Source organism: Pseudophryne corroboree, chromosome 1 (genome assembly GCF_028390025.1).
Source record: "Pseudophryne corroboree isolate aPseCor3 chromosome 1, aPseCor3.hap2, whole genome shotgun sequence".
In the NCBI taxonomy this organism is placed as follows: Eukaryota; Metazoa; Chordata; class Amphibia; order Anura; family Myobatrachidae; genus Pseudophryne; species Pseudophryne corroboree.
In genome coordinates this window covers 813,039,511-813,058,115 of record NC_086444.1, presented here as the reverse complement: position 1 = coordinate 813,058,115, position 18,605 = coordinate 813,039,511, and the positions used below count along the sequence as shown (strand labels likewise).

At 46.0% G+C, this 18,605-nt stretch overlaps 1 protein-coding gene across 1 annotated transcript in view; it reads left to right on the top strand.

Annotated features, from left to right (window-relative positions):
* The window catches only part of ARHGEF38 (Rho guanine nucleotide exchange factor 38), a 159,700-nt gene that overhangs the window by 96,411 nt on the left and 44,684 nt on the right, over positions 1-18,605 (top strand). The gene's annotated exons all lie outside the window — the stretch shown is intronic.

Genomic DNA, 18,605 nt, shown 5'->3' with positions numbered 1-18,605 from the left:
CTGAATGAATCCAAATTTTCTGTACAGAAAAACAAAGTGTATTTGAGTGAGCGAACGTAGGAGTGAGTGGATATTTGAACCCAGGGAATTCGGGATCCCGTCGTGTGGTACATCAAGTAAGTAGAGGCTTGGTGGCGTGAGGCGGCTGACTCACATTAGAATAAGGTTTAATATGCAAATCGTGAGGTGATTTGCAAAGGAGCGCGATAGTACATAAGTATTGCGAAGTATTGAAGTAAAAAGGTTTTTGTATTACGCTCCGGGCTGAGGGTCACAGTTTGTACATTGACCCGTGGTTGTACGGCAGATAGGTAACAAGTACCTATACGCTGTGCAATTGGACCGCGCGTTTGTGGGTGCGATATATACAGTAGAGATGAGCGCCTGAAATTTTTCGGGTTTTGTGTTTTGGTTTTGGGTTCGGTTCCGCGGCCGTGTTTTGGGTTCGAACGCGTTTTGGCAAAACCTCACCGAATTTTTTTTGTCGGATTCGGGTGTGTTTTGGATTCGGGTGTTTTTTTCAAAAAACACTAAAAAACAGCTTAAATCATAGAATTTGGGGGTCATTTTGATCCCAAAGTATTATTAACCTCAAAAACCATAATTTACACTCATTTTCAGTCTATTCTGAATACCTCACACCTCACAATATTATTTTTAGTCCTAAAATTTGCACCGAGGTCGCTGTGTGAGTAAGATAAGCGACCCTAGTGGCCGACACAAACACCGGGCCCATCTAGGAGTGGCACTGCAGTGTCACGCAGGATGTCCCTTCCAAAAAACCCTCCCCAAACAGCACATGACGCAAAGAAAAAAAGAGGCGCAATGAGGTAGCTGTGTGAGTAAGATTAGCGACCCTAGTGGCCGACACAAACACCGGGCCCATCTAGGAGTGGCACTGCAGTGTCACGCAGGATGGCCCTTCCAAAAAACCCTCCCCAAACAGCACATGACGCAAAGAAAAAAAGAGGCGCAATGAGGTAGCTGTGTGAGTAAGATTAGCGACCCTAGTGGCCGACACAAACACCGGGCCCATCTAGGAGTGGCACTGCAGTGTCACGCAGGATGGCCCTTCCAAAAAACCCTCCCCAAACAGCACATGACGCAAAGAAAAAAAGAGGCGCAATGAGGTAGCTGTGTGAGTAAGATTAGCGACCCTAGTGGCCGACACAAACACCGGGCCCATCTAGGAGTGGCACTGCAGTGTCACGCAGGATGGCCCTTCCAAAAAACCCTCCCCAAACAGCACATGACGCAAAGAAAAAAAGAGGCGCAATGAGGTAGCTGTGTGAGTAAGATTAGCGACCCTAGTGGCCGACACAAACACCGGGCCCATCTAGGAGTGGCACTGCAGTGTCACGCAGGATGGCCCTTCCAAAAAACCCTCCCCAAACAGCACATGACGCAAAGAAAAAAAGAGGCGCAATGAGGTAGCTGTGTGAGTAAGATTAGCGACCCTAGTGGCCGACACAAACACCGGGCCCATCTAGGAGTGGCACTGCAGTGTCACGCAGGATGTCCCTTCCAAAAAACCCTCCCCAAACAGCACATGACGCAAAGAAAAAAAGAGGCGCAATGAGGTAGCTGTGTGAGTAAGATTAGCGACCCTAGTGGCCGACACAAACACCGGGCCCATCTAGGAGTGGCACTGCAGTGTCACGCAGGATGTCCCTTCCAAAAAACCCTCCCCAAACAGCACATGACGCAAAGAAAAAAAGAGGCGCAATGAGGTAGCTGACTGTGTGAGTAAGATTAGCGACCCTAGTGGCCGACACAAACACCGGGCCCATCTAGGAGTGGCACTGCAGTGTCACGCAGGATGTCCCTTCCAAAAAAACCCTCCCCAATCAGCACATGATGCAAAGAAAAAGAAAAGAAAAAAGAGGTGCAAGATGGAATTGTCCTTGGGCCCTCCCACCCACCCTTATGTTGTATAAACAAAACAGGACATGCACACTTTAACCAACCCATCATTTCAGTGACAGGGTCTGCCACACGACTGTGACTGATATGACGGGTTGGTTTGGACCCCCCCCAAAAAAGAAGCAATTAATCTCTCCTTGCACAAACTGGCTCTACAGAGGCAAGATGTCCACCTCATCTTCACCCTCCGATATATCACCGTGTACATCCCCCTCCTCACAGATTATCAATTCGTCCCCACTGGAATCCACCATCTCAGCTCCCTGTGTACTTTGTGGAGGCAATTGCTGCTGGTCAATGTCTCCGCGGAGGAATTGATTATAATTCATTTTAATGAACATCATCTTCTCCACATTTTCTGGATGTAACCTCGTACGCCGATTGCTGACAAGGTGAGCGGCGGCACTAAACACTCTTTCGGAGTACACACTTGTGGGAGGGCAACTTAGGTAGAATAAAGCCAGTTTGTGCAAGGGCCTCCAAATTGCCTCTTTTTCCTGCCAGTATAAGTACGGACTGTGTGACGTGCCTACTTGGATGCGGTCACTCATATAATCCTCCACCATTCTATCAATGTTGAGAGAATCATATGCAGTGACAGTAGACGACATGTCCGTAATCGTTGTCAGGTCCTTCAGTCCGGACCAGATGTCAGCATCAGCAGTCGCTCCAGACTGCCCTGCATCACCGCCAGCGGGTGGGCTCGGAATTCTGAGCCTTTTCCTCGCACCCCCAGTTGCGGGAGAATGTGAAGGAGGAGATGTTGACAGGTCGCGTTCCGCTTGACTTGACAATTTTGTCACCAGCAGGTCTTTCAACCCCAGCAGACCTGTGTCTGCCGGAAAGAGAGATCCAAGGTAGGCTTTAAATCTAGGATCGAGCACGGTGGCCAAAATGTAGTGCTCTGATTTCAACAGATTGACCACCCGTGAATCCTTGTTAAGCGAATTAAGGGCTGCATCCACAAGTCCCACATGCCTAGCGGAATCGCTCCCTTTTAGCTCCTTCTTCAATGCCTCCAGCTTCTTCTGCAAAAGCCTGATGAGGGGAATGACCTGACTCAGGCTGGCAGTGTCTGAACTGACTTCACGTGTGGCAAGTTCAAAGGGCATCAGAACCTTGCACAACGTTGAAATCATTCTCCACTGCACTTGAGACAGGTGCATTCCACCTACTATATCGTGCTCAATTGTATAGGCTTGAATGGCCTTTTGCTGCTCCTCCAACCTCTGAAGCATATAGAGGGTTGAATTCCACCTCGTTACCACTTCTTGCTTCAGATGATGGCAGGGCAGGTTCAGTAGTTTTTGGTGGTGCTCCAGTTTTCTGTACGTGGTGCCTGTACGCCGAAAGTGTCCCGCAATTCTTCTGGCCACCGACAGCATCTCTTGCACGCCCCTGTCGTTTTTTTAAAAATTCTGCACCACCAAATTCAAGGTATGTGCAAAACATGGGACGTGCTGGAATTGGCCCAGATTTAATGCACACACAATATTGCTGGCGTTGTCCGATGCCACAAATCCACAGGAGAGTCCAATTGGGGTAAGCCATTCCGCGATGATCTTCCTCAGTTGCCGTAAGAGGTTTTCAGCTGTGTGCGTATTCTGGAAACCGGTGATACAAAGCGTAGCCTGCCTAGGAAAGAGTTGGCGTTTGCGAGATGCTGCTACTGGTGCCGCCGCTGCTGTTCTTGCGGCGGGAGTCCATACATCTACCCAGTGGGCTGTCACAGTCATATAGTCCTGACCCTGCCCTGCTCCACTTGTCCACATGTCCGTGGTTAAGTGGACATTGGGTACAGCTGCATTTTTTAGGACACTGGTGACTCTTTTTCTGAGGTCTGTGTACATTTTCGGTATCGCCTGCCTAGAGAAATGGAACCTAGATGGTATTTGGTACCGGGGACACAGTACCTCCAACAAGTCTCTAGTTGGCTCTGCAGTAATGATGGATACCGGAACCACGTTTCTCACCACCCAGGATGCCAAGGCCTCAGTTATCCGCTTTGCAGTAGGATGACTGCTGTGATATTTCATCTTCCTCGCAAAGGACTGTTGAACAGTCAATTGCTTACTGGAAGTAGTACAAGTGGGCTTACGACTTCCCCTCTGGGATGACCATCGACTCCCAGCGGCAACAACAGCAGCGCCAGCAGCAGTAGGCGTTACACGCAAGGATGCATCGGAGGAATCCCAGGCAGGAGAGGACTCGTCAGAATTGCCAGTGACATGGCCTGCAGGACTATTGGCATTCCTGGGGAAGGAGGAAATTGACACTGAGGGAGTTGGTGGGGTGGTTTGCGTGAGCTTGGTTACAAGAGGAAGGGATTTACTGGTCAGTGGACTGCTTCCGCTGTCACCCAAAGTTTTTGAACTTGTCACTGACTTATTATGAATGCGCTGCAGGTGACGTATAAGGGAGGATGTTCCGAGGTGGTTAACGTCCTTACCCCTACTTATTACAGCTTGACAAAGGGAACACACGGCTTGACACCTGTTGTCCGCATTTCTGGTGAAATACCTCCACACCGAAGAGCTGATTTTTTTGGTATTTTCACCTGGCATGTCAACGGCCATATTCCTCCCACGGACAACAGGTGTCTCCCCGGGTGCCTGACTTAAACAAACCACCTCACCATCAGAATCCTCCTGGTCAATTTCCTCCCCAGCGCCAGCAACACCCATATCCTCCTCATCCTGGTGTACTTCAACACTGACATCTTCAATCTGACTATCAGGAACTGGACTGCGGGTGCTCCTTCCAGCACTTGCAGGGGGCGTGCAAATGGTGGAAGGCGCATGCTCTTCACGTCCAGTGTTGGGAAGGTCAGGCATCGCAACCGACACAATTGGACTCTCCTTGTGGATTTGGGATTTCAAAGAACGCACAGTTCTTTGCGGTGCTTTGCCTTTTGCCAGCTTGAGTCTTTTCAGTTTTCTAGCGAGAGGCTGAGTGCTTCCATCCTCATGTGAAGCTGAACCACTAGCCATGAACATAGGCCAGGGCCTCAGCCGTTCCTTGCCACTCCGTGTGGTAAATGGCATATTGGCAAGTTTACGCTTCTCCTCCGACAATTTTATTTTAGGTTTTGGAGTCCTTTTTTTACTGATATTTGGTGTTTTGGTTTTGACATGCTCTGTACTATGCCATTGGGCATCGGCCTTGGCAGACGACGTTGCTGGCATTTCATCGTCTCGGCCATGACTAGTGGCAGCAGCTTCAGCACGAGGTGGAAGTGGATCTTGATCTTTCCCTAATTTTGGAACCTCAACATTTTTGTTCTCCATATTTTAATAGGCACAACTAAAAGGCACCTCAGGTAAACAATGGAGATGGATGGATTGGATACTAGTATACAATTATGGACGGGCTGCCGAGTGCCGACACAGAGGTAGCCACAGCCGTGGACTACCGCACTGTACTGTGTCTGCTGCTAATATATAGACTGGTTGATAAAGAGATAGTATACTCGTAACTAGTATGTATGTATAAAGAAAGAAAAAAAAACCACGGTTAGGTGGTATATACAATTATGGACGGGCTGCCGAGTGCCGACACAGAGGTAGCCACAGCCGTGAACTACCGCACTGTACTGTGTCTGCTGCTAATATATAGACTGGTTGATAAAGAGATAGTATACTCGTAACTAGTATGTATGTATAAAGAAAGAAAAAAAAACCACGGTTAGGTGGTATATACAATTATGGACGGGCTGCCGAGTGCCGACACAGAGGTAGCCACAGCTGTGAACTACCGCACTGTACTGTGTCTGCTGCTAATATATAGACTGGTTGATAAAGAGATAGTATACTCGTAACTAGTATGTATGTATAAAGAAAGAAAAAAAACCCACGGTTAGGTGGTATATACAATTATGGACGGGCTGCCGAGTGCCGACACAGAGGTAGCCACAGCCGTGAACTACCGCACTGTACTGTGTCTGCTGCTAATATATAGACTGGTTGATAAAGAGATAGTATACTCGTAACTAGTATGTATGTATAAAGAAAGAAAAAAAAACCACGGTTAGGTGGTATATACAATTATGGACGGGCTGCCGAGTGCCGACACAGAGGTAGCCACAGCCGTGAACTACCGCACTGTACTGTGTCTGCTGCTAATATATAGACTGGTTGATAAAGAGATAGTATACTCGTAACTAGTATGTATGTATAAAGAAAGAAAAAAAAACCACGGTTAGGTGGTATATACAATTATGGACGGGCTGCCGAGTGCCGACACAGAGGTAGCCACAGCCGTGAACTACCGCACTGTACTGTGTCTGCTGCTAATATAGACTGGTTGATAAAGAGATAGTATACTCGTAACTAGTATGTATGTATAAAGAAAGAAAAAAAAACCACGGTTAGGTGGTATATACAATTATGGACGGGCTGCCGAGTGACGACACAGAGGTAGCCACAGCCGTGAACTACCGCACTGTACTGTGTCTGCTGCTAATATATAGACTGGTTGATAAAGAGATAGTATACTCGTAACTAGTATGTATGTATAAAGAAAGAAAAAAAACCCACGGTTAGGTGGTATATACAATTATGGACGGGCTGCCGAGTGCCGACACAGAGGTAGCCACAGCCGTGAACTACCGCACTGTACTGTGTCTGCTGCTAATATATAGACTGGTTGATAAAGAGATAGTATACTCGTAACTAGTATGTATGTATAAAGAAAGAAAAAAAAACCACGGTTAGGTGGTATATACAATTATGGACGGGCTGCCGAGTGCCGACACAGAGGTAGCCACAGCCGTGAACTACCGCACTGTACTGTGTCTGCTGCTAATATATAGACTGGTTGATAAAGAGATAGTATACTCGTAACTAGTATGTATGTATAAAGAAAGAAAAAAAAAACACGGTTAGGTGGTATATACAATTATGGACGGGCTGCCGAGTGCCGACACAGAGGTAGCCACAGCCGTGAACTACCGCACTGTACTGTGTCTGCTGCTAATATATAGACTGGTTGATAAAGAGATAGTATACTCGTAACTAGTATGTATGTATAAAGAAAGAAAAAAAAACCACGGTTAGGTGGTATATACAATTATGGACGGGCTGCCGAGTGCCGACACAGAGGTAGCCACAGCCGTGAACTACCGCACTGTACTGTGTCTGCTGCTAATATATAGACTGGTTGATAAAGAGATAGTATACTCGTAACTAGTATGTATGTATAAAGAAAGAAAAAAAAACCACGGTTAGGTGGTATATACAATTATGGACGGGCTGCCGAGTGCCGACACAGAGGTAGCCACAGCCGTGAACTACCGCACTGTACTGTGTCTGCTGCTAATATATAGACTGGTTGATAAAGAGATAGTATACTCGTAACTAGTATGTATGTATAAAGAAAGAAAAAAAAACCACGGTTAGGTGGTATATACAATTATGGACGGGCTGCCGAGTGCCGACACAGAGGTAGCCACAGCCGTGAACTACCGCACTGTACTGTGTCTGCTGCTAATATAGACTGGTTGATAAAGAGATAGTATACTACTAATATTATATACTGGTGGTCAGGTCACTAGTCACACTGGCAGTGGCACTCCTGCAGCAAAAGTGTGCACTGTTTAATTTTAATATAATATTATGTACTCCTGGCTCCTGCTATAACCTATAACTGGCACTGCAGTAGTGCTCCCCAGTCTCCCCCACAATTATAAGCTGTGTGAGCTGAGCAGTCAGACAGATATATAATATATATAGATGATGCAGCACACTGGCCTGAGCCTGAGCAGTGCACACAGATATGGTATGTGACTGACTGAGTCACTGTGTGTATCGCTTTTTTCAGGCAGAGAACGGATATATTAAATAAACTGCACTGTGTGTCTGGTGGTCACTCACTATATAATATATTATGTACTCCTGGCTCCTGCTATAACCTATAACTGGCACTGCAGTAGTGCTCCCCAGTCTCCCCCACAATTATAAGCTGTGTGAGCTGAGCAGTCAGACAGATATATAATATTATATATAGATAATAGATGATGCAGCACACTGGCCTGAGCCTGAGCAGTGCACACAGATATGGTATGTGACTGAGTCACTGTGTGCTGTGTATCGCTTTTTTCAGGCAGAGAACGGATTATAAATAAAAGTGGTGGTCACTGGTCACTATCAGCAAAACTCTGCACTGTACACTACTGAGTACTCCTAATGCTCCCCAAAATTAGTAAATCAAGTGTCTAAACGGAGAGGACGCCAGCCACGTCCTCTCCCTATCAATCTCAATGCACGTGTGAAAATGGCGGCGACGCGCGGCTCCTTATATAGAATCCGAGTCTCGCGATAGAATCCGAGCCTCGCGAGAATCCGACAGCGTCATGATGACGTTCGGGCGCGCTCGGGTTAACCGAGCAAGGCGGGAAGATCCGAGTCGCTCGGACCCGTGAAAAAAAACATGAAGTTCTGGCGGGTTCGGATTCAGAGAAACCGAACCCGCTCATCTCTAATATACAGTGCAACTTGATACCCCTTTATGAACTTTTGCGTAAAATCGCGGTATCATTAGCGCTGTATAGAGCATACGCAAGCGTGATTTGTGTATAAGTGTATAGGGATTTTTCGCTGGTCTCTCTCAGGAAAATCTCCAGCGGTGTATATTCACTGGAATAGGTAAGTCACTCCTAAACACTTACAGTGAATAGAAACCAGATAGGGGCCTCACTGGGTTCCCGGTGGTCACTATTGGAGTGAGTCGTGGTACTCAGCGGAGAAGGAGTGGGTGAAAGCGCTCTAAGAACTTTCACCGTCTATTCGTATTGTGCATTGGGGATTGTGTAAAAAGGAAAAAGTCCGCGATGGGATCTAATTGCACAAGCGGTGGACGTTTTGTAGCCAGGGTTCAGGTTGAAGAGCCGCGGCCCAAGGGGTCAACGAGGTTTGTTATGTGTGGTAAATATGGATCACACACAGAAGGCTTTTGGTCTGAATGGGTACGTATGACTAACAAAGATAGGGTACCATTCCCTAGGGTGGGCAGCTTTGAACCAGAGGTATTACAGAACTTAAGGATAAGGATATGTCTGATAAAATCCAAGAAACAAAGGATTAGACATACAGATTGTTTAAATTTATGGCAACAGGAGGGGGATGTGCAAAGGGAATTAGCTCGCGCAGCAGGTTCCAAACCTAGCGGGAAAACAATGGCGACCGCACCACCACCACCATATATTGTGGGGGAGAAAGTGGCTACAGACAATGGTACATTGGTACAGGATAGGAGAGTAATTGATAAATGTACTAACGCTAACCCTTGCCAGTTGTATCCCATTTTAAATTTTCCCCAGGACTGCGAGCAGGAAGATGAGCCCAGCACGATATCGGCACTCTCTCTAGCAGCCACCATACAGGACACTCAGGTGGGCAATGCCCAACCAACAAGAGCAGTAGTCAGGCCCCCTAGCGGAGGGATAAGTGAGGTCGTGTCCACAGGTAAGTACGGTACCATACATTATGCAGAGACAATAGCTCCCCACATTGTAGAATCAAACCAGAATGATGTAATTGAATTAAATCCTGTCAGCGTGATTGCAGTCCCCAATGGGAAGACTGACGCTCAGGGAGTCACTCCCATCAGGAACATTGCCATGCACTGTCCCTGGTCCCGAGCAGAGTTAAGGTCAATTATGTCAGAATTTCCCGATCCCAGAAAAGATCTAGTCGCATGCCAGAGGTTCATTAAAGAGTTAGGTAACGCCAACGAACCCATGAACAAAGATTGATGAACAGTGCTATGGGTATGTTTACCCTCAAATATTGACCCCGCAAAATTCATAACTGATTGTAAGTTAGACGCAGAAGTACCTCTCACTGATGAATACAATCAGGAGAATGTACGGCAAATCAATCTGCAATTAGGAGTATATTTCCCTACTGTTGTCAAATGGAACTAAATCTTTTCCATAAGACAAAAGGAAGGTGAAATGGCATCCGAATATTTCCATCGAGCACTGCAGGAAATGTCTAGATACACTGGGATCGAGGACATAAAAGATAATGCGCATCACAGGGAGGTAGCTGTTACTGTATTAATGGACGGGTTAAAAGAGGCATTAAGAGCAAGGGTACAGACCTCTCTACCAAACTGGAGAGGTATCTCGGTGGCTGCATTGAGAGAGTCCGCTATCGAGCACGACAGGAACATCAGTAAGCACAGGGTGTTCCAGGGGGAAAAGCTGATGACAGTGAGTATAGACGTTCTTACCAAAAAGCCATATCAGCCGAAACCCCAGACCCCTGATGGTAAGTCACGTATAGTAACATGCTATGCTTGTCACCAGGTAGCACATTACTTGAGGGAATGTAAGAATAAAGGTACACATAATGTATACCGACCCCCTAGACCAGGATATGAACCACACTATAATGCACATAATTGGGATCAGGGACCACTTAGGAGAAATTACGAGCCACATGCAGGGGAAACACCGAGGTACCCACCAAGAAGAGACTGGCAGGCCTCCGAAAATTCTCAGCTACCCCCCTCACATATTGTAGCTTCCAATGCGCTGCGGGAGGGTCTCAACACACAATAGGGGTTGGGCCACACCTGTAGTCTGCAGCCAGTGAAGTTGATTGCTAGCCTTGGTAGTGAACCTGAGGTAACGGTTGATGTAGCTGGTGTATCATTACCTTTTCTCGTAGATTCAGGGGCGGCCAGGTCAGTGTTAAATTCAACGATAGGTATAAAAACCACGGGTAAAACAATTTCGGCAATGGGAGTAACAGGAACGGTGCAACAATACCCTTTGAGTAAACCGGCAGAGATTACGATAGGGCCTTTGCAAACCAAACATTCTTTTCTGCTGGCTGCATCGGCTCCGACTAATCTACTCGGCAGAGATTTATTGTGTAAAATGCGGTGTGTCATATACTGTACTCCTGAGGGTGTCTTCTTGGATATACCGGGAAACCACGCTCAAGAAGTGCAAGATATATTAGACACCCCTCAAAGGCTAATGTTGCATTCTACTGTTATAGACAAGTGTCCATCGAAGGTAGAGGAAATGATCTCACAAATACCGGATTCCCTTTGGACCAAAGATGGACAAGACACTGGATTGATGGCGAATGTAGCTCCAGTAGTAGTACAAGTAAAAGATGGTAGGATTGCTCCAAAAATCCCTCAGTATCCTCTGAATCCAGCGGTAGAATTAGGAGTGTACCCTGTCATAGAGCGGCTGCTACAGCAGGCATCCTAATCAGGACGTCCAGCATCGCCAATAGTCCCATCTTCCCTGTGAAAAAGAGTGGGGGGAGGGGTTATAGGCTAGTGCAGGATCTAAGGGGGATAAACAACATAGCTGAGAGGCAATTCCCCGTAGTGTCCAATCCAGCAGTCATCCTCACGCAAATTCCCTCTACGGCAAAATTTTTCACTGTCATTGACCTCTGTTCTGCTTTCTTTTCTGTCCCTCTTCACCCTGACAGCCAATACCTTTTTGCTTTTACATACAGGGGAGTACAGTACACCTGGACTCGTCTTCCCCAAGGTTTCATTGACAGCCCGAGTATTTTCTCTCAGGCTTTGCATGACTGTTTACAATCCTTTCAACCTGAGAGTGGATCAGTGCTAATACAGTATGTCGATGACTTATTGTTATGTTCTGACTCACTTGAACCATCCTTGAAAGACACGAAACAGCTTCTGTTTCATCTTTCCCAAACGGGACACAAGGTTTCAAAGGATAAGTTGCAGTTGTGCCAGACCAGGGTAAAATATTTGGGACATTGCTTGACCCAAGGACTTAGACACCACACCGCTGATAGAATACAGGCGATTCTGCCACAAACGCAACAACAGATCCGCACTTTCCTTGGAATGTGTGGGTACTGTCGAAACTGGATTCCAGGGTTCCCTATACTGGCTTTACCTTTGCAAGAAATGGTCTCTTCAAACAAACCAGAACGGGTCTCGCACACAGATGAGTCCGAACTGGCATTTGAGAGACTCAAATAGTGCCTATCACAGGCACCTGCATTAGGTATTCCAGATTATGAGAAGCCCTTTGAATTGTACGGTACAGAAAGTGCAGGGTGCGTGGCAGGCGTTTTAACTCAGAGACATGGTGATGCCAGCAGACCGGTAGCATACTACAGTGCACAGTTGGACACGGTAGCGCGGTCTCTCCCCACTTGCTTGCGAAGTGTTGCAGCGATAGCTTTGCTGGTAAGTAAAAGCGAGGACGTAGTGTTAGGACATGACCTGACCATTCATACACCTCATGCAGTATCAGCCTTACTGAACTCAGCCCAAACCAGACATGTCTCATCTGCTCGGTTTACAAAGTGGGAATTATCACTGATGGCCTCGGTAAACATCACCATTAAGAGATGCAGCTCACTAAATCCTGCAACTTACTTGCCAAGTGTGCCTGGACAGGCACAAAGAGTGGAGGATGAGAATAATGGTGAAGGAGGATTTAGTGCAGATACTGATACGCATGATTGTATGGAAAACCTGAATCAGACTTTCACAGCGAGACCTGACATCAGTGACAACCCACTGGAAGGAGTAGACTTTACCTTCTACACTGACGGTAGTTGCCACAGACAGACAGAATCGGGAGACTTGTGTACTGGATATACAATTGTAGACGACAGAGGTATCATAGAAGCTGAACCCCTGGGCCCACCGCACTCAGCACAAGTTGCTGAGTTGGTCGCCCTAACCAGAGCGTGTGATTTGGCCAAGGGTAAGTCAGCTAATATATACACAGATTCTAGGTATGCCTTTGGAGTGGTGCATGATTTTGGGGCCCTATGGCGCCTCAGAAATTTCATGATGGCAGCTGGCACACCTGTAGCGCATGCGTCCCACATTAAAAGGCTTCTAACAGCGATACAGGAACCAGACAGAGTGGCTGTTATCAAATGCAAAGCACATACTTACAATCAAGACCCAATTTCACTTGGTAACAGCCGGGCAGACGAAGCTGCTAAATCAGCAGCCAGCACCCCCATACAAACGAACATCACATCACTGATGACATTCAACACAATCAATACACAAAAATTAATTGAAATGCAAGATTTGTGTTCTTTACAGGAAAAGGCAGTCTGTAGGTCAAAGGGGTATGGCCAGGAGTCCTCAGGACTTTGGACAGGTGGACACAGTAAGCCAGTGGCCCCCAGAGCATATCTTCCAAGTCTAGCTGAGGCGGCACACGGTCTGACTCATCTGGGCAAAGAGGGTATGTGTAAGCTGGTGAGAGCCTACTGGTGTGCGCCAGGATTCTCTTCTCATGCAGGTAAGAGAGCAATGACATATTTACTTGCTTGAGGAAGAATATTGGTAAGTCAATACTAACAGAGCCATCCCATATCCCCCCAACAGACGGACCTTTTCAGGTAATACAAATCGATTTCATACAGTTACCACCCTGTAGGAATTTAAAATATGTGTTAGTTTGTATTGATGTATTTTCCAACTGGGTAGAAGCGTTCCCTGCTGCCACAAATACTGCTACGTTCACTGCAAAGAAAATTGTGCAGGAAAGGTGGAGAGAGTGAACAGCACTATTAAGAACAAGCTGAGCAAATTAATGGCTGAAACTGGATTGTCGTGGCCAGAAGCTTTGCCACTAGTGTTGTACAGCATCAGAACCACTCCCAGGTCTCCCCTTAACCTATCACCCTTTGAAATTCTTTTTGGTCGACAACCTCATGTAATGATAGACCCCCAGGATGATTTGAAATGTAATAACGAAGTGACTGTGAAATATTTGGTTGGGATGAGCCAGCAGCTATGAAATCAACAAAGAAATTTAAAGCTGGTGATTCCCGACCTACCGAACAGTAATTGTCATGACATTGAACCTGGGGATTATGTTATGATTCAAAATTTCTTACGCTCAGGTTGCCTCATAGACAGGTGGGAAGCACCATACCAAGTCTTGTTAACCAGCACAACAGCAGTGAAGGTCGCCGAAAGAGAGACTTGGATCTACTCGTCCCATTGCAGAAAAGGTCGCTGACCCGGAGAGAACTCGTGACAAAGAGCAGAATGTAGAGAACCTCGTATCACTGGAGTGTCTGTTCCGGGAAAGTTGAGAGGCAGGACTGTTGAAGGGCATCTGAGCATAGAGAGTAACAAGAGCTAGAACAGTTGTCGTACCATTTTCTTTTTTTCACCTCCCCCTGCATTTTCCTTTCTTTTCTCCTTCTGATTTTCCTCCTTTTCCCTAACGAAATGGATCGATCACAAGAGACTGCGTTTCGGGTTCTGTTAGTAATTCTGGTTTTGATCAGGACAGTTTGCTTTGGTGAGGGTCCCAGAGAGGTCGAGCAGGGATCTGGAATGGGTTCTGATGGCGAGTATGAATTTGTAGGATCTCAGGAGCAGCACATCACTTTAGTAAAGGCTGGCATCAGTAAGCGCTCTGGTAGTCAGGGAGCTCGGAGGCACTGTGAGGGGTTATTGTCTGATGAATATTGTATTTGTAGGAATTGTGAGAATATAGTAGAGGATGGGTGCATCCAGAGATGTCAGTCCAACCTTAATATCGACATGGACCGTCATCCGTTGAGTGATTACCACTCACTAGGGGGTAAGGTCTTAAACCAGACAGAATGCTGGGTGTGCTCACAGGTACCTCAAGGTCAGAGCAAGTCAGGATTAGTACCATACCCTTTAGCAATAGATGAGGTACTCGAATTACGGGGTGGGAGACCGGTGGACAAGAAATTTAACATCTCTAGGCCCCCTAGTTTGTAGCTCCACCAGTATCATGTAGACAGGTCCTTATTATGTTTTAATATTTCCAATTACCGAAAACCGGGAAATTGGGAAGTGACGTGGAATAACAAGACAATGACCTTTTCACACAGAGCTGATAGGATACCCATAGACTCTGAACTTGTACGCCAAATAGCCAACAGTGGAAGGTAATTTCGGTATAGGTATACTCGTGGAAACAAGACCGTGTGGGTTGGAAAAGTATCACCAGGGTATTGTGCCCATATCATCCAGCCCGATACTTGTACTGAGCAGATGGGAGAACTAGGGATTGGTTTCTTTTCTTGGAAAGTTTGTAATATGGTGATGTTATATTTTGTCCCCTATGTTCTCCCAGATGATGCCTATTTTATATGTGGGAGGAAGGCGTACAAGTGGCTTGCCCCAAGCTCAGAGGGATTGTGTTACATTGGGAGAGTACTGCCAGAGGTCATGACCATGACCCATGATAAGATGAAAGACGTTCACCGCAGTGCTCAGGCTCCTTATTACTCATACTCACTATGAACACATCATCAAGAGACACCTCATAGATAGGGCAGAGCATGCAGCCTCTGATTTAATCCACGAATCCACCGGGATTCAGTTCCTTCTCGCATTAGACATCACTTGTACTGCCAGAGGAACTTTAAATTATAGGTATATCCATGCGCTAGCGAACTTGATAGATAATATCACTGAGATGTATGACGACACCTTCAGGTATACCAGAAGGGAGTTACAAGCTTACAAGAAGGAACTGATTCAGCACAGGATGGTCCTCAATTATGTCACAGTCGTGACAGGTGGGTACTGTGTTACTCTGGCAACTCAATATGGTGTGAAGTGCTGTACGTATATTACGAACAGCACTGACGACCCCACGGAGATCATCGATCAAAAGATGGACGATATTTTGCAGTTGAAGTGGGAGTTCAGGAGGAAGCACAACCTTACCTTAGCGACTGTGAGTAATGAACTGACCGGCTGGGTCTCATGTTTGAACCCACGCAAATGGTTCTCAGGTTTAGGAGAGTGGGCTCAGAATGTCATTATGGGTGTTGGGAAGTTTCTCCTTTGTATCCTGGGAGAAGTCATAATTATTGGTTCGATATTTAGGTGTTTTCGAATTCTAATGCGGCGCAAGCACGGCACAACTCTGATGAGTCTAAGGAGCGAGGGCGCTGTTATAGCAGCAGATTTAATTTATGACCCATCCATAGAGACAGGGTTATGATAAGGATTGCAAATGAATTCCATGGCCTGTTTCTTTCACCCGTTTTTCTTTTGTCTCCCGCTCTGCCCAGATACATCCATCCGGAAAAAGATGTCAGCCCTACCAAAAATGTTTATGTGAATGTATTTTCATATATGTGTCTTATCTTCATCTCTGCAACCTACAGTTAACGGAACACATAGTCGACAGGTGATATCCACATATACTAGCACTCACATATGTTTCCCCCTCCATGTATCATCAACTAAATGTGCACCCCATTTGTTGGAACAAGAAGCCGAAAAGAGCTCGGTAGTGTTTGTTGGCCCATTTACAGACCCTTGATACGGGATGAGAAGGATTTAATGTATACTTCGCAATACCTCGAAGCTTATTACATATACGGCACAATGATATATGCCCCTCAGACATGGATTCATACATACATACTTTTTACTATCCCACTAGGTCATATATTTCCCACCTACAACTCTTCCCCGACCATGCAAACTTCTGTAGATATTGTGTAGATATTTTTCTGTTTATTGATTAGATAGTGGCAGTTATTGGTGACTGCCAAAGGGTGGACTGTCAAAGTCAAAAAATATTGCAGTACACACATCAAGTACAAACTACACACAGATGGCCTCCGCGTGTGTACTTGTTCTGCAGTGCGTGCACATATCCGCAATTTGCGTATGTTCGCTCCCGCGGTCCTGCACATTAGCGTGTGGTATGGGTATTTACGGTATAGTTTGTGAACGCATTGAAAGCTATCAAAACACATTACATATTTAATCCAAATAGTGCACAATGTACACATAGTCTCCCTGCACCACATCAGTAAGTTACAGCAGTTTAATGGTAACAGAACAAAGGGATTCACCTTTACAGGATAGGAGGGGACAGAACAAGGTTATAAGGTGGTGTTTGGTATCCAGCCGTAGGGTATTGTAAGGGTAATATTCTGGTGTTGGTTTGAAGAAGATCGCATGTTCCTGCGAATAGTTATGTGCAGGAGCAGAATATAGATATAAACTGTATTTACTGTACATTATGTATGCGGCGGGAATCCAGAGGAGACCACCCACAAGAGCAGTTTGAACAGACATCGCCCACCTACTCAAACTGACCTATGACCTCTCCTGTACTGTAAATGACCATCCCTGTGTCCAATGGACAAAGAGATTACAGTATCCATTGTGTTAGGTTTTGGAAGAATTGTATAAAGAGAGCCTGCTGCAGGCCTGGTCAGACACAAGACTCACAAAGTTATCTATCAGATGACTGAGGACCAGACTGGGTAGCGCGGCGAATCCAATCATGTATGTACCATTGACTGTAGCCATTATTCTATTGTATTGTATTGTATATATTGTAACCCCTTTTCAGTAATAATATGCTGTGGTGTCGGAACCCAGCAGTTTAATTACAATCTGGTGTCGTGTTTTCCTTTCCCTGATAAGGTTTAAAGTGTATTATTATCGCATTGCATAGCTGTTAAGGGTTTGCGGTGTATCTCTGGGTGTGTACGCACTGTGTGTACTTTGTACCGTCAGCGCGGTTTTTGTGCGCAAAGTCCGTACACAGTACGGGACTCTTTACGCTAACAGATTAAAGAGTACGTAGAGTGTGTATTAAGTATAGCGGCCGCAGCGGCTCCATGGTAAAGTGTATTTAAAGTGTGTTTAAGGTATAGCTTTTCATTCCTGTATATAAATCAGCATTATCAGTAGTACCCCTTAAACACATTGCACCACACATTAATGCCCCTTATACACATTATGCCACACAGTAGAACCCCTTATACACATTCTGCCACACAGTAGTGTCCCTTATACACATTACACCACACAGTAGTGTCCATTCTTCAAACTACACCACACAGTAGTACCCCTTAAACACGTTACACCACACATTAATGCCCCTTATACACATTATGCCACACAGTAGAACTCCTTATACACATTCTGCCACACAGTACTGTCCCTTATACACATTACACCACACAGTAGAGCATCTTATTCATGTTATGCCACATAGTAGAGCCCCTTACACACATTACACAACAGTAAAGCCCCATATACACATTACACCTCAGTAAAGATCATCATACACATTATGCCAGGTAGAGCCTCTTATACACATTATTCCAGGTAAAGCTCATGATACACATTATACCACAGTAAAGCCCCTTATACACTTTATGCCAGGCAGAACCTCTTATACACTTTATGCTAAGTAGATTCTCTTATATGTATTATGCCAGACAGAGCCCCTTATACACATTTTGACATTTACAGTACATGTGGTTATGAGAGAGAGAGAGAGAGAGAGAGAGAGAGAGAGAGAGAGAAAGAAAGTGTGTGTGTTTTGTGACTTATGTTTTGTCACTTGCTCCCAAGTAGTAGCAGTGCCGAGTCGGCAGCCGGCTCCTGTTACCCGGAAGTCATATTCCACAATGCAGGGAAGGAAGACAGTGGCTGAAGCACACATGGGAAACAGTCTGCCCAGTGCTGCCTGCTGCTATTTGGTATACAGCAGACAACGCTGTTTCTATCAGCCACACACATAGACGGATAACCCGGGTGGCTGCGGGCGGTGCACCCACACTGCAAATGCACTGCGTGCAAAGCACTGTCTGCACCACACATGTTTCGGCCCTGGTTGGAAACCCCCCTTCAGAAATCTTGCATTTGTCCCTGTAGGCTCCACTGGTAAC